This window comes from Microcaecilia unicolor, chromosome 1 (genome assembly GCF_901765095.1).
Source record: "Microcaecilia unicolor chromosome 1, aMicUni1.1, whole genome shotgun sequence".
Taxonomy (NCBI): domain Eukaryota; kingdom Metazoa; phylum Chordata; class Amphibia; order Gymnophiona; family Siphonopidae; genus Microcaecilia; species Microcaecilia unicolor.
The window spans coordinates 569704773-569718620 of NC_044031.1; the positions used below are offsets into that span (position 1 = coordinate 569704773).

Sequence of the window (13848 nt, forward strand, 5' to 3'; positions counted from 1 at the left end):
AAAGTCACCTTCAGAGTCTGCTGAATAGATGGATCCCCCTTGGTGTTTGCTGAAAAGGACCCATTCTCTTTAGACTTGGTTGGATGCCCATGCTGTTCTTACTTTGATATTTAATGTACTATGGGTCTGATGCTTCAGTATAACTTGAATCAGTTGCTAAAAGGACCTTAAAGCTATTTTTCTTTTTGTTATTCAAGTCTCCTTTTGACAACTATCCCTGAAGTGATATTACTAAATATGGAAGCGCCAAAAGACAGAATATGTGTTTTTATTGATCAAGCCGAAGTAGTCTGGGGATAATTTTATAACTTACAAAACTGTCTCCTCACCCTACCCCCATAACGCAGTATGTGAAATGACAAGAATGTGCATACTTTTCCATGACTTGGGTGTAGACATTTATTTATGCAAGTATTTTATAAAATGTGCATAAACATTTATGCCTGCTCCCCAACAGGTGTAAAATGTTTACAGTTTTACTTGTACCACAATTCTGCAGCTTTTATGGCACAATTCTGTGAAGGTAACAGGCAAACTTAAGCATTACTCCCTTCACCTCAAGGTGCTGCATACAGCAAAGAAGCCCTCTTATCACTACTCTGATATGAGTCATGAATCAACCATAAGCAAATCTGAATGGGAATCGTGTTCATAAAGAAATAGCTAGGAAGAAACCACTGCTCTCCTAAATTAACATTGTTACCTGCCTCAGATTCACCAAAGATGAGCCACAAGACTTCTAGAATAACGTTCTCTGGACAAAATCAGTCAAAAATATAACTTGTGTGTCATAACAACCATCTTATTTAATGAAAGTTAAATACCGTCTAAGAACTTTATCCTAAATGGCATGCATGGTGGTGGAAGTATCATGGTGTGATGCTGCTTCATAATCAGAAACTTCTAAAGAAGAATGTCAGGCCATTCATCTATTCGCTGAAGCGGAGATAAAAAGTGGGTAATGCAGCAAGACAATGATCCTAAACATCAAATAAATCTACTACAAAAAGCTATAGAGGAGACTGTTTTGAATTGGCCAAGACAATAAACCAACCTAAACTCATCACAAATGTGGTATGACCTGAAGCCCTCAAACGACAGAGTTGAAAGAGTTCTGTATGGAATAACCGAAAGGAGAACACCGCAGACTAAAGTGAAAGTAAAAATACACTCTTTATTAAAATCAATTGCCTTCTGTGAGAGGTGGAGGTGACTGAAGAGCTTCAGCATTTGCTGCTTTTGGGCAACTGCAATTTACTGCTGTAGTTTCAGCTGCTATCAGGTATTATGTGTCTTTAGAGACCCTGATAGTGAAATGATAAGGCCCTGACACAGCCTCTGGAAGGCGAAACGTGGCCACGTCAGGCAATTGATTTTAATAGAGAGTGTATTTCTACTTTCGCTTTGGTCTGCATTTTTCTCCTGTGGATTATCTGTGTGTAGATCACAGCCTCTATTGTTCCATATTGGAATAAACCAAATAAATTCCTAAAGGACAATAGGAGAGACTGATCAACAGTTAATGAAAATGCTTAATTGAAGTGTCATCTGTTACTGAATTAAAAGTTCACATGCAGCCTCATTTTGTTCTCCCTGTTTCTAGCCATACAAGCTTAAATCACACTCACTCTGCTATGACTGTTCTTTACCCCTAAATCCACCCTGTCTTCCTGCATGATAAGCACATCTCCCAACTGTAAATGCTCAACTGCCAGAAAACTTGTTCCCTCTCCCTAGCTGGAAAAAGTAACCAAGTCAACTATCTATCCCCCTCCTTCCCTAGGACAAGGCTTAGCTAAGGAGGCATACTGGGACCCTTTCTGGCGCAACTCAGGAAGTCAGAGGGGGCAAGCCTCCCCCAGGTGCTTAACCAGCTCCTTCAGATCTTCCCCAAAAAGCAGATGACCCATGAAGGGAAACTGACAGATGCTTCTTAGAGGCTGATTCCGCCACCCAGTGGCGCAGCCAATGCCACCTTCAGGTCACTACAATGGAGACCACAGAATGAGAGGTTATTCACACCAAATCGTAGAGGATACCTGCCGATTCCTGCTGGGTCACCTCTGGGGATTCTTGTCATATTGTAACCAGTGCAACTTGGCCAAGCCACATAGCCCCCACAAATTGCAGCCTATATGCCTGCAGCAGGGGAGAAAGTGGCCAGCTTAAGCTGCTGCTCCTACTTATGCATCTCCTTGACAGCTGACCCCCCTCCCCCCATGGTAATGGCAGTCTTTTTGGTCACAGTCATAACTAAGGCACCCACTTTGGGAGTCTGCAAACACTTCTCCACATCCTCAAGAGGGAGAGTATACAGACTAACACCTTGGGCCCCCAGAGGACTCCATTCAGGGCCTCCCACTCCACCACCATCATCATACAGGAGAGCACCATATGAAGAGGGAGAGAACCAAATGAACAGTCCAATGCACAGTCCTCCTCTATGGATTCAGCTGAGAAGGCACCAAATTAATAAGGCAGAAAAGTTCTCCTCACTGAAAGTCATATTACTGCTCCTTCTCCCCAGGGGTACTCAACCTATAAACCAGAGTCACAGCTGAGAGGTCTTCTGCCTCATCACAGCCACACCAAAATGTCTAAGAACCTTCTGCCGGTATGTGGTGAACTTTGCATTTTTTGGCCCAGGAGTGGGGCCCACCAAGAAGCAGTGCAGTAGAATTAGTTGCTAGCACCAATCATGACCCCAGGCCAGTGAAGTGGCACGGACTCCTCCCCTCCCCCAAGCCCGGGGGGGGGGGGGGGGGAGCTGTCTGCTCCTACTGCAGAGAAACTGCTGCAAAATCTAAAACAGCTGCTATTCCCACTGAAGACATCGGGACTACAAGTCTCAATGCTGAGGTAGGAGCAGCCTCAGCTGATAGATGAAAACTCTGTGCCCCCCACCCCCCAGCGCTGTATCCAAAGTTGGATAAAAAGCCCATCTCATTGAGAGTAGATGGGAGCCAGTCTGTGACCCAGGACTCAGTGGGCTTCTGCTGTTCCCACACAAACACAATACCACCAACACTTGGGCTTGGCTCTTTGTTATGTGTGTCGGTGTTGTTTTGGGGGGTTTTTTTTAACTAGATTTAATCCCCTATCAACAGGGGACTAGTGCTAGATCAGGAAGGCTTCTTATAGGCAGAGCTTGGAGCTGCAGGGAGCCCAAGGGGGAAGGTGGGGCAAAGGGGTGCAGGAGGGCAGGATAGGTGAGTGAGGACCTATTCCTCCTGTAACAAGAGCCCCCAGAGGGACTGAGCCAAGAGTGTCTCCAAGTTAGAACATAAGAATGAATTTGTTACCAAATAAATTAGTAAAAGCAGTTAGCTTAACGGGGTTTAAAAAAGGTTTGGATAGCTTCCTAAATGAAAATTCCATAAGTCATTATTAAAATGGACTTAAGGAAAATCCACTGTTTATTTCTAGGATAAACAGCATAAAATGTATTGTACTGTCTTGGGATCTTGCCAGGTACTTGTGACATGGATTGGCCACTGTTGAAAACAGGATACTGGGCTTGATGGACCTTCGGTATGTCTCAGTATGGCAATGTTTGTGTTATACTGCATGCTTGCGACTCCCATGGGAAATTAAGATGTGGCAAATGACCTTTTTACTGCACCGTAACAGCCCCGCTATTGTCACTCTGACTGCCAACAGTGCAGAACCATAAAGGTCTCCACATAAATTTTGGATCTGTCAGTTACTTGCAATATAGACTGGCCAGGGCTCGCTACTAAACGAGGAATCACTAGAAGAAATAAGAAAAGTAATATTACCATCAAAGTCTCTAGCAAAAGACCACCTTGAGTGGAAACCATAATTGCACAACAACATTGATGAGGTAGAAGCAATTCAATAAGGGGGGCCACCAAAATAATGCAAGAATTATCTAGTGTCATACATTCAAATTAAAGAAGTTGACAATGTACTCTAGAACAGTGATTCCCAAACCTATCTTGGGGGACCCAAGCCAGTCAGGTTATCACAATGTTGAGTTTCAGACTTCAAGATAACTTGGGAAAGACACAGACTTTAACAACATGGGAGGGGGGGAAGGAGAAGTGAGATCACCACAAATCATGTAAGAGCTCTAATAGCCCAGTGGGCAGGTACAAAGGAGTAGAGTACACCAATTGTTCCTTACCTGCTAGTATCTGTTATTAGTAGGCTGAATGCTCTCCAGTAATCATCTTACTAATGGCGAGTATAAAAATGTCATTAACTACCCAATTTTTTTTAAATTAGAAGTTCATCTAGATTTAAAAAATGCATATACAAAGCCAGCATAGATACCCACAAACAACTTAGATTTAAAAAGACCTTTTAATAGCTGTCACCGTAGGTGATTGTTAGATTGTGCCTGACCTTACTGGTAAAAGTGGAATACAACTGTTAAGTAAATTAAATTGGAAGTATTATTTATCTGCAGTTCAACAAGCACTGAAAAAGTTAAAACATTCAAGCCCCATTGACAAATGAAGATATTTAAGACAGTACAAAACCAGTCAAGCCAGGGCTTATGTCAAGGAATATAACAATTTCTTACATACATAATTATGTGACTAGGTCACATCTACTGACTAAAAAGTCCCCAAATAGCCTTCACATATGACTAATGATCACCATAGAGACCAACCACCGAGGAGGAGGAACAGAAAATACTACGGCTATAGCAAGAGCAGTCAAGAGAATAGTGTGTGGAAATGACACTTCCAAAAAACACAAGGGAGTCAAAGATGTCATATATACAATTTTATTCCTAAACAACCTGTAGACTCGACACGGTGCTGTTTCGGTACTAGTCGTGCCTGCCTCAGGAGTCTAAAAATATACATTTAAATGCACATTAAAGTATACATTAAAATAAAAAATGCATAGAATAAAACCAAACAAAAAGATGTTGTAACACTACCTATGTTATTTACATCATTAATGGGACAATGATCAGAAGCAAACATGGGTGCTAGAGGCCAATAGCACCATACTAGCACCTATGCTTGCTCCCACCCGATGATCAGAGCCAGTGAGTGTGTGTAATAACGCGCTTGCCAGCTCTGCATGCTAATTGCATGCAAATGCATGCAAACAAGGGTCTCCCTCATGATCAGCAGGCAGCGCGCCAAACAAGGGAGTTGTTACCGCTGATAAACTTATGCCACCTCAGAGCTGGTGATAGAGTTTGCTAGCTATGGAGGAATAAAGGAGACCCACTGAAGAGATTTGACAGGTCCAGGATTTTGTCCCGGATCTGTCAAACCCAAGTTCCCCCCCCCCCCCCCCAAAAAAAAAACACAAGACCTGGAGGTCCGGTGAATCTCCAGGCCCCCCACCCCCTAGCATAAAAACCCTGGCTAGCTTCCCCCCTCATCGCACAAAAATGCTATGGTGGTCCAGTGGGACCGCTATCTGCTCCCCTGCACCCCCGGTGGGCTACCTCGTCGTAGTGGTGGTTGTAGTAGTTGGAGGAGGAAGAGACTAGCACTCCCTCCTCCCTCCTTCCTCTTTAGGTGCCTTCCCAAAATGGGGGCGTCCCGCCCTGCCCGGTGCATCCTGAGATGTGCCAGACGGAGCTTAACCCATATATGAAACTTAAGCCCCTCCAATGCATCCCAGGATACACAGGGCAGGGCGGGATGCCACCATTTTGGAAAGGCCCCCGAAGAGAAGGGAGGGAGTGCTAGTCCCTCCCTCCTCCAACTACTACCACCAGTACGGAGAGGTAGGTCACCGGGGTAGAGGGGAGCAGATAGCGGTTCCAATGGACCACCAGGGTTTTTGTGCTTTGGGGAAGAGGGGCCTGGAAGACCAACGGACTTACAGGTCTTGTGTTGGGGAGGGAGGGGCGAGCTTAGGTTTCATAGGTCCAGGAGAAAATCCCAGACCCATCAAACCTCTTCTGCTATTTGACAGATCGGACCTGTCAAACAACTTCTGCGGGAGGATTGTGCCTTGGGCGCAATCCTTCCACAGAAGTACCCATATGATCAGAGCTAATAGCGCACAATCATAGGGGCGTTATAGCCCTGCGCTGTTCCGGCACTATTTTTACAGCGCTGTTGGGCACAGCGCGGGGCTTCTGATCATCTGCCCATCAGTGCCCATGTCACCTACTATATATCAGAAAGACCAAAACTCGGATAATCGAACATCGTAGTAAACTAACATTAACAGAACCAATGAATCAGCACCCCTGGTGAGTCACTAGCAGTCTGCAGGTCACAATTTTTTTGTCTTGAGAGGAAACTGCCGTAGGAAAAGTACAGATGACATATGCTTCGAGAGGAAAAAAAAAACTCATTTACAATTTTCAGACCCTTATCCCTTAAGAACTAAAATTGGATATACAATAGAGACACTTTCTGTAACATGAAAAAAAAAACAGACAGCACAAGAGGAAACCACAACACACTCCCATACTGCATACTTTTCCATTTCAGTGAGACATTAGTAGAGGATTCAGCACATGTATGGCCCCCGTCCTGCAATACATCTCTTCATAAACAAAAGTTTACAGCATATTGTCCTCGAAGTTATCATTCATTCACATACATTACGTTTTTGGAGATACTGTGAATCATATTTATTCTTTTCTCATATTTTAAAATCCTGTGATTTATATTAGAAGAAAAAAAGCATTATATCATTGCTTTGCACATTCTGCAAGTATCTTCTCCCATGTGATTATTTACTAAATTTGCTTTACAAAGCTCTTGTTAAAAATGTTCATATTTCTGGAGACATTTATTTCCCACCTGCAACATCATATGTTATTGTTCATCTTTTACCATTTATTTTTTTTTTCTCTCCATCTTTTCCATCATCTCTTCAACTTGCTTAACGTTGCATTTATTCAAAAGTCGTGCATTCCCCTTTTCACGTCACAACACTATCGGTATGTGCTTTTTTTTGCATCATTCCCTGCTGCAACGCCATATAATCCTCCACTCTATACAGTCTTGTGTGTTTCCGAAGCAGCAGACTGACTGCTCACCCTTTCGAAACAGCACAACCAAAAGTATATTACACTGCACCTTTATATCCTCATTCCTCTACACTGCCACGCAGTAGTGCTCCACACAGCTAGCCCAGTTTGCACTGTTCAACTATGGTGATTCCAATTTATTCTGTTTGTTTTTTGACTCTCAGTACCTTAGCACATAACTGTCCTCTTAACTAATTGAACTTCAGTGCAGCGCACTTGTAAAGATGCGTTCTCTCCCGTTTTGCTGTCACAGTTAGGCTCTCTATGGTTCTTTTTAGATTCGCTAGCACAGCATTCTTAGAAATATATCTTTTTATTGGTATCACAGCATGTTTATTTATGGTCTTTTAAAATTGAGCATGTTCATTTTTACATTACTTTCGTCTCTTTGTTCTGTGCCACTTCTGTTTTAACTGCAACATTTTTATTTCTCATACGATATGTTCCTGTTTTCTACAAGTTGGGTGTCCACAGCAGGCAATTTAGGATTATGTGGTGGTGGGGTTTAGTCTTTTTTTTTATTCATCTCGCATTATTTTATTTCTACACAAATTGCTCAACTTGTGCCTATACACAGTGGTTCACATTTCCTAATATCTAAATCAAATCAGGTACTTCCCTCATATTTCTGTGGTTTTCTAATGTTTCAAGTCTAGATTCTTTTTTCACTTGCATGCCAATATCTGCTGTCTCCAGCACACCTCTTTGTAATGTTTGGTTTATGGATTGTGTACTTCTAAATATGCCATGCTTCCTTCTGCCTCACATTTTACCTTTCATCCTTTATGTTTTCATTTACCAAATTAGAATATTTATCTTTTACTGCTTTATATATAGAACGAAACATACAGTTGACATGAACTTTGTGACACTGTCCAGCTTATTTCGAAAGAGAAAAACGCCTATAGTGCGACCTAAATCGGGAGATAGACGTTTGTCTCGCAAAGGCGCCCAAATCGGTATAATCGAAAGCCGATTTTGGGCGTTTCCAACTGCACTCCGTCGCGGAAACGAATAAAGTTGACGGGGGCGTGTCGGAGGCGGAACTGGGGCGTGGTTATCAGCCGAGGCGAGATGGGTGTCTTTAGCTGATAATCGAAAAAAAAAAAAAGGCATTTTTACTGCGATTTTGGGTCACTTTTTTTGGACCCTTTTTTTCACGAACAAGTCCCAAAAAAGTGCTCCAACTGCCCAGATGACCACTGGAGGGAATCGTGGATGGCCTTCTCAGACTCCCCCAGTGGTCACTAACCCCCTCCCACCAAAAAAAACCCCACTTTAAAAAGTTTTTTTCCAGCCTGTATGCCAGCCTCAAATGCTGTACCCACCTCCATGACAGCAGAATGTGTTTGATCCTGTCACCGCCTTTCTCTGGGTCAGATGTGGCTCTCGGGTGCACTACAGGGTCACATCAGCATTGCATTGTGGTGGGTATAGGGTATTGGGCTCCGTGATTTCATTAGCTTGTGTTACAGTCTCACGATGTTGGTAGTTGGTAGGCTCTTCTCCCATGGTGCTTTTCCCCCTGCCTACTGAGTCAGACTGTGCCCTGTTGTGTTTCCTGTTGTAGTCCATGCGGTAGTGGCCATTTTTGTAAGCCAATTTTAGTTCCCTTTCCTGTGTTAGCCACGTTAGACAACTTAGTTCTTCCCTTGAATGTGGCTGAAAGAGGGCATTGTACAGCATTCTGCCAGCTCTGACCTACTGCTCATCTCAGTACCAGGGAGACTCGTTGCCAGTGGGGAACAACCTCTGATCTGCAGTTAACTGTGAGTAAACGCAGTTATTCCAATAAAGGTAGTTTTCGGAGAGATTAGTCTTGAGGTGTCAACTGGTGTGCCAATGTTATATAGCAGCAACCAGTCCTAGAGGCCTGCGTGTATGCAGGTCCCTGGAGCACTTTTAGTGGGTACCGCAGTGCACTTCAGCCAGGTGGCCCCAGGCCCATTCCCCCCCCCCCCCCCACCTGTAACACTTGTGCTGGTAAATGGGAGGCCTCCAAAACCCACTGTACCCACATGTAGGTGCCCCCTTCACCCCTAAGAGCTATGGTAGTGTTGTACATTTGTGGGTAGTGGGTTTGGGGGGGAGGGGGGTTGGGAGTTATGCGTGTGGGAGCTTTTTCTGAAGTCCACCGCACTGACCTAGGGTGCCCAGTTGGTGTCCTGGCATATCAGGGGGGCCAGTGTACTACCAATCCTGGCCCCTCCCATGACCAAATGGCTCGGATTAGGACGTTTTTGAGCTGGGCGTTTTTAGTTTCCATTATCACTAAAAAAAACAAATGCCCAGCTCAAAAACGTCCATTTTTTCAAAAATACGGTTCGGCCCGCCCCTTCACAGACCCGATCTCGGAGATAAACGCTCATGGAGATAGGCATTTCCGTTCGATTATGCCCCTGTGTGTGATACATCAGTATACCTTTGTATTTTTAAACAACTTAGGATGATGATGGTGTTTTTGTATACCACAAATGCTCTAATACTGCTTGTATCATATTTGATTAGCTCCTTTTCAGTATATTTTAGACACCATTTCAGTACACAACTTTTGTCTTATTCTTTTTACGGAGCACACTGGTGCTTTTTAACTTTCAGCGCTTATTTTAATGTTATGCAATTAGCATAATGTTTTTAGCACAGATAACATGCTCATTACCAAACGAGCACTTTTTTCCCTATATTTATGGCTTTGCTTTATTATGTGTAGCTTTTATTGTTTTACAATTTCTCATTACATTTTCTAATTCTATATGTTTTTTCTTTTATTTTTACAGTTCACCGTTTACATATCATGTTACATACTTGTATTGTTTGTAGGACTACACATTTACCCCAGGATTCTATATAGTGCATTTAGATTTAGGTGCCAATTCTATAACACCATGCATAACTGAATTGGCTTAACAGGCTAATGAGCGCTGCTATCAGCACTTAAGCAATAATGAGCACTAATTGGCACCGATTAGAATTTAGGCACACAACTCACTAAGGCATGCCTAAAGCAGCCTGCGCTGGTGTAGGCGCATGTTTTGGATGAGCGCTGGTCTGTTTCCTCAGCATGTCTGGAAAAAAGGCTTTTTTGGTGCCAGAAAATGGACGTGCGGCAAGATTAAAAACAGCACGTCCATTTTTGGCCTCAGACCTTACCACCACCCATTTACTTAGTGGAAGGTCTCACACGCTAACTGCAAGGTAAGCGTTCAATATGCATCAACTGCCAATTAGCGCCAGAAGTGCCACATGGTAAAAAAAATATTTTCTACCATATGTTTTGAGCACGTGCCAAAAATGGAATTACCGCCCGGGGTTAGTGAATGGACAGGAGGCCCTGGAAACAGAGTTCAGAGGGAGGGAAGCAGAACCAGAAGATGGGGAACAAGATGATTAGAAAAATAAAATCACTAGACAAAGGTAAGAATAATTATTTTAATTTTCAGTTTAGTAACTAAAACACATCAGCTCTGAGAATTTACTTCTGCTGTCTATATTTTGCAATGAATAGGAAGTAACGTACGGGGGGACGCATTATGTGATTAATCATGCGATTAATCATGTGATTAATCATGCGATTAAATTTTTTAAATCTGTGTGCGGCCCTAATAGTTTGCTACTTTAAGAACCCTTTATTTTTAATAATTTGTTACGGTTTACAATCTCTTTTTGTTTGACTGGTTTTATTCTATGCATATTTTATTTTAATGTGAATTTTTTTTTTTTTTTTTTTACTCCTGGGGCAGGCGCGAATAGTGCCAAAACACAGCACCGTGTCAAGTCTACAGGATGTTATTTAGGAATAAACTCTGTGTATGACATCTTTGACTCCCTCGTGTTTTTTGGAAGTGTCATTTCCACATACTAGTCCCTTGATGGCTAATGATGACCATGGCAAGGAGAGGCTGGATAAAGTTATTACCAAAAGAAAAGGATAATCTTACTATCCTTAACATGAACACCAACCCTACAACTTCTACAGTCAGAGGTTATAGCACAATTGATCCTTTACCCTTTGCTACTAACATTGCTCCCAGAAGTGTTCAGTAAAAACAGTGTTGCACCCCTGAGGCATTTAGAGAGCCCCCGCGGGCCTCAGCTTCTGCCAGCAGATAACCAACACAGTGAACAGAAGTATAAGAGAAAAGAAAACTTCAAACTTATTAGACTGAGAAAGAAATACTGTAGGTACATTTACCTGAGCTAGCAGAAATTAGAAAACAGAACATACATTTTGAGAACAAGGGGCTCACCACACCACCTGCTGGAGACTGAGAATACTGAGGTTTCCAAGGGGCTGAGCACAGCTCTTATTGGCTGTCTCAAAATCAGTCTTCTCAGTCTCCACCTGCTGGTAGGCGTGCACAACCCATCAGTCATTCTGGGCCGGTCCGGAGGAACGCTAAGGAACAATCTATTTAGTCTTCTTTGAGGTCAGGGGGTATTAATGTGAAATGGCATGTAAACGCAGTAAAAGCAAACATAAACATAGAAAGTGTCGACAGATAAAAAGCCATCGCCCTGATTCTATAAAGGTCACCAAAAATTGTGCTCACAAATTTAGGCATGGCTCCAATTTGCATGCACAATGAAATGAATAACAAGCCAATTTGTGTCAATAATTGGTTTTTCAACAAGCAATTATTAGTACTAACTAGATTTAGTTGGGTGTTACGCACATAAAATTAGGCACAGTAACCACATCTAAAATTCATGTAAGGCCCAAAAAAGGGGGCGTGGAAAGGGGAATTCATGGGCATTTTGGGGCGGAAGTGTGCATGGTTTTAATTTTAATAGTTTACAAGATTTGATATACCACCTTTCTTATCAAAACTTTTCCCTGATGAAGTCAGCAGGTTGAGACCTGAAGATATATAAAATGTCTTTTTTGTTATTTTTAGTCTTTTTACCACCACCCCAAATTATTATGTACCAGTCATCCACAGTTTGGAGTGATAAAAGACCAAGGCCACGTATGAGAAAATCAAATTTTTATTACTTACCAAATACAGATACAATTAATAGTTTCTCATGGGAGAACAGCTCTGCTATACATAAGTACTATCTCAAACAGTCTCTCCAAAGTAATGCTCTGATACAGCTACTTATATATCTTTTTTCAAACAATGCTTAACATAGCTTCAGCAAGTTATCTTCCTCAGAGATCGTTTTGTTTTCTCGTCTCACCATCTGTTTCCCCTCTGTTGCTAAACCACATTTTTTGTCTAAATAATTACTCCTTTCTCATGCCTGCTTGCACACAAGAATGTCTTATCAGATCATGAGTTTCTGGTTCACATGCTTATCAGTTTTTGCCCTTTGACCCTGTTCCATGGTGAATAACCTGTGCTCATTATTTACATCTCTCCCCTTGAAGGCCTTCGAGAGCAAGGGCCTCATTTGTTTTGAACTTTAGCTGTAGTCCCATCCATTCCAGGGGGGAGTAATGTTCATTTTCAAATGCATGTTAAGCTTAGGGAGATTGTGGGTTTGAGTCACAATGGGGCTCATTTTCAAAGCACTTAGCCTTACAAAGTTCCATAGGTTTCTATGGAACTTTGGAAGGCTAAGTGCTTTGAAAATATGCCTCAATGTCAACTCCCTTTGCATTCAGCTTCATTTGCTTCCAATATCAAAAAATAAAAAACAAAAAATATAAAACAATTAACAAAGAATTATAAAGAGAAAGAGAAAAAAAGCAAGCATATCGGTTTTTTTGCCAATAAAGAGTCAGTTCAGCGAGTCTGTTAAGTTGAAAGAGATTCAGTCCACTGACGAACAGAAGCATTTTCCTGCACCAAAAATTCTGTCTCTTTAAAATCTTTATAAAATTTTAAAGTCTTTTGTGGGTCTTCCTTCTAGAAGATTTGCGTTTAAAAGATAGATGTATAAGAAATAGACTGTATATCATCTAAGAGGGAGTGAACAAGAACAGTCACACTGTAATACACAGTGAAACCACCTCTGATTTTGATGAAAGTTTATTTTTGGAGTGGGAGAAGTTCTACCATTTTAAAAGGAGTATATATGCATACAACCATAATGCTTAAATGCTAACATGGGCATGGTTTTGAGTTTAATAGTTTACAAGATTTGATATACCACCTTTTTTAGCAAATCAAAGTGGTTTACAATAAAAACTAGATTAAAAAAAGCATGTAATTACAGAACAAGGGTGATCCACATGTAAATTTAGGAGTGAGAATTTGCAGGTTTTCGTTGGTGCAAAGGGTCATGCCTATATATACATGCAAACATAACGCTTAAACGCTATTCTATAAAACGAAAGCTACATACCTGTAGAAGGTATTCTCCGAGGACAGCAGGCTGATTGTTCTCACTAATAGGGTTGACGTCCATGGCAGCCCCTTCCGATAGGAGATCTTCACTAGCAACAACGTTTGCTAGCCCTCGCGTGCGCCTGCACACTGCGCATGTGCGACTGTCTTCCCACCCGAACACAGTCCAGTAAATAGCAAAGACAAGGGAAGACACAACTCCAAAGGGGAGGTGGGCGGGTTGCTGAGAACAATCAGCCTGCTGTCCTCGGAGAATACCTTCTACAGGTATGTAGCTTTCGCTTTCTCCAAGGACAAGCAGGCTGCTTGTTCTCACTGATGGGGTATCCCAAGCCCCCATGCTCACTCAAAACAACAAGCATTGGTCAACTGGGCCTCGCAACGGCGAGGACATAACTGAGATTGATCTAAACTTATTCAACTAACTGAGAGTGCAGCCTGGAACAGAATAAAAATGGGCCTAGGGGGGTGGAGTTGGATTCTAAACCCCGAACAGATTCTGCAGCACTGACTGCCTGAACCGACTGTCACGTCGGGTATCCTGCTGAAGGCAGTAATGCGATGTGAATG

The 13848-nt window shown here is 42.3% G+C and overlaps 1 protein-coding gene across 2 annotated transcripts in view; it reads right to left on the reverse strand.

Moving 5' to 3' along the window:
* Window positions 1–13848, reverse strand: part of TRPS1 (transcriptional repressor GATA binding 1) — a 593514-nt gene that overhangs the window by 378253 nt on the left and 201413 nt on the right. The window lies entirely within an intron of this gene.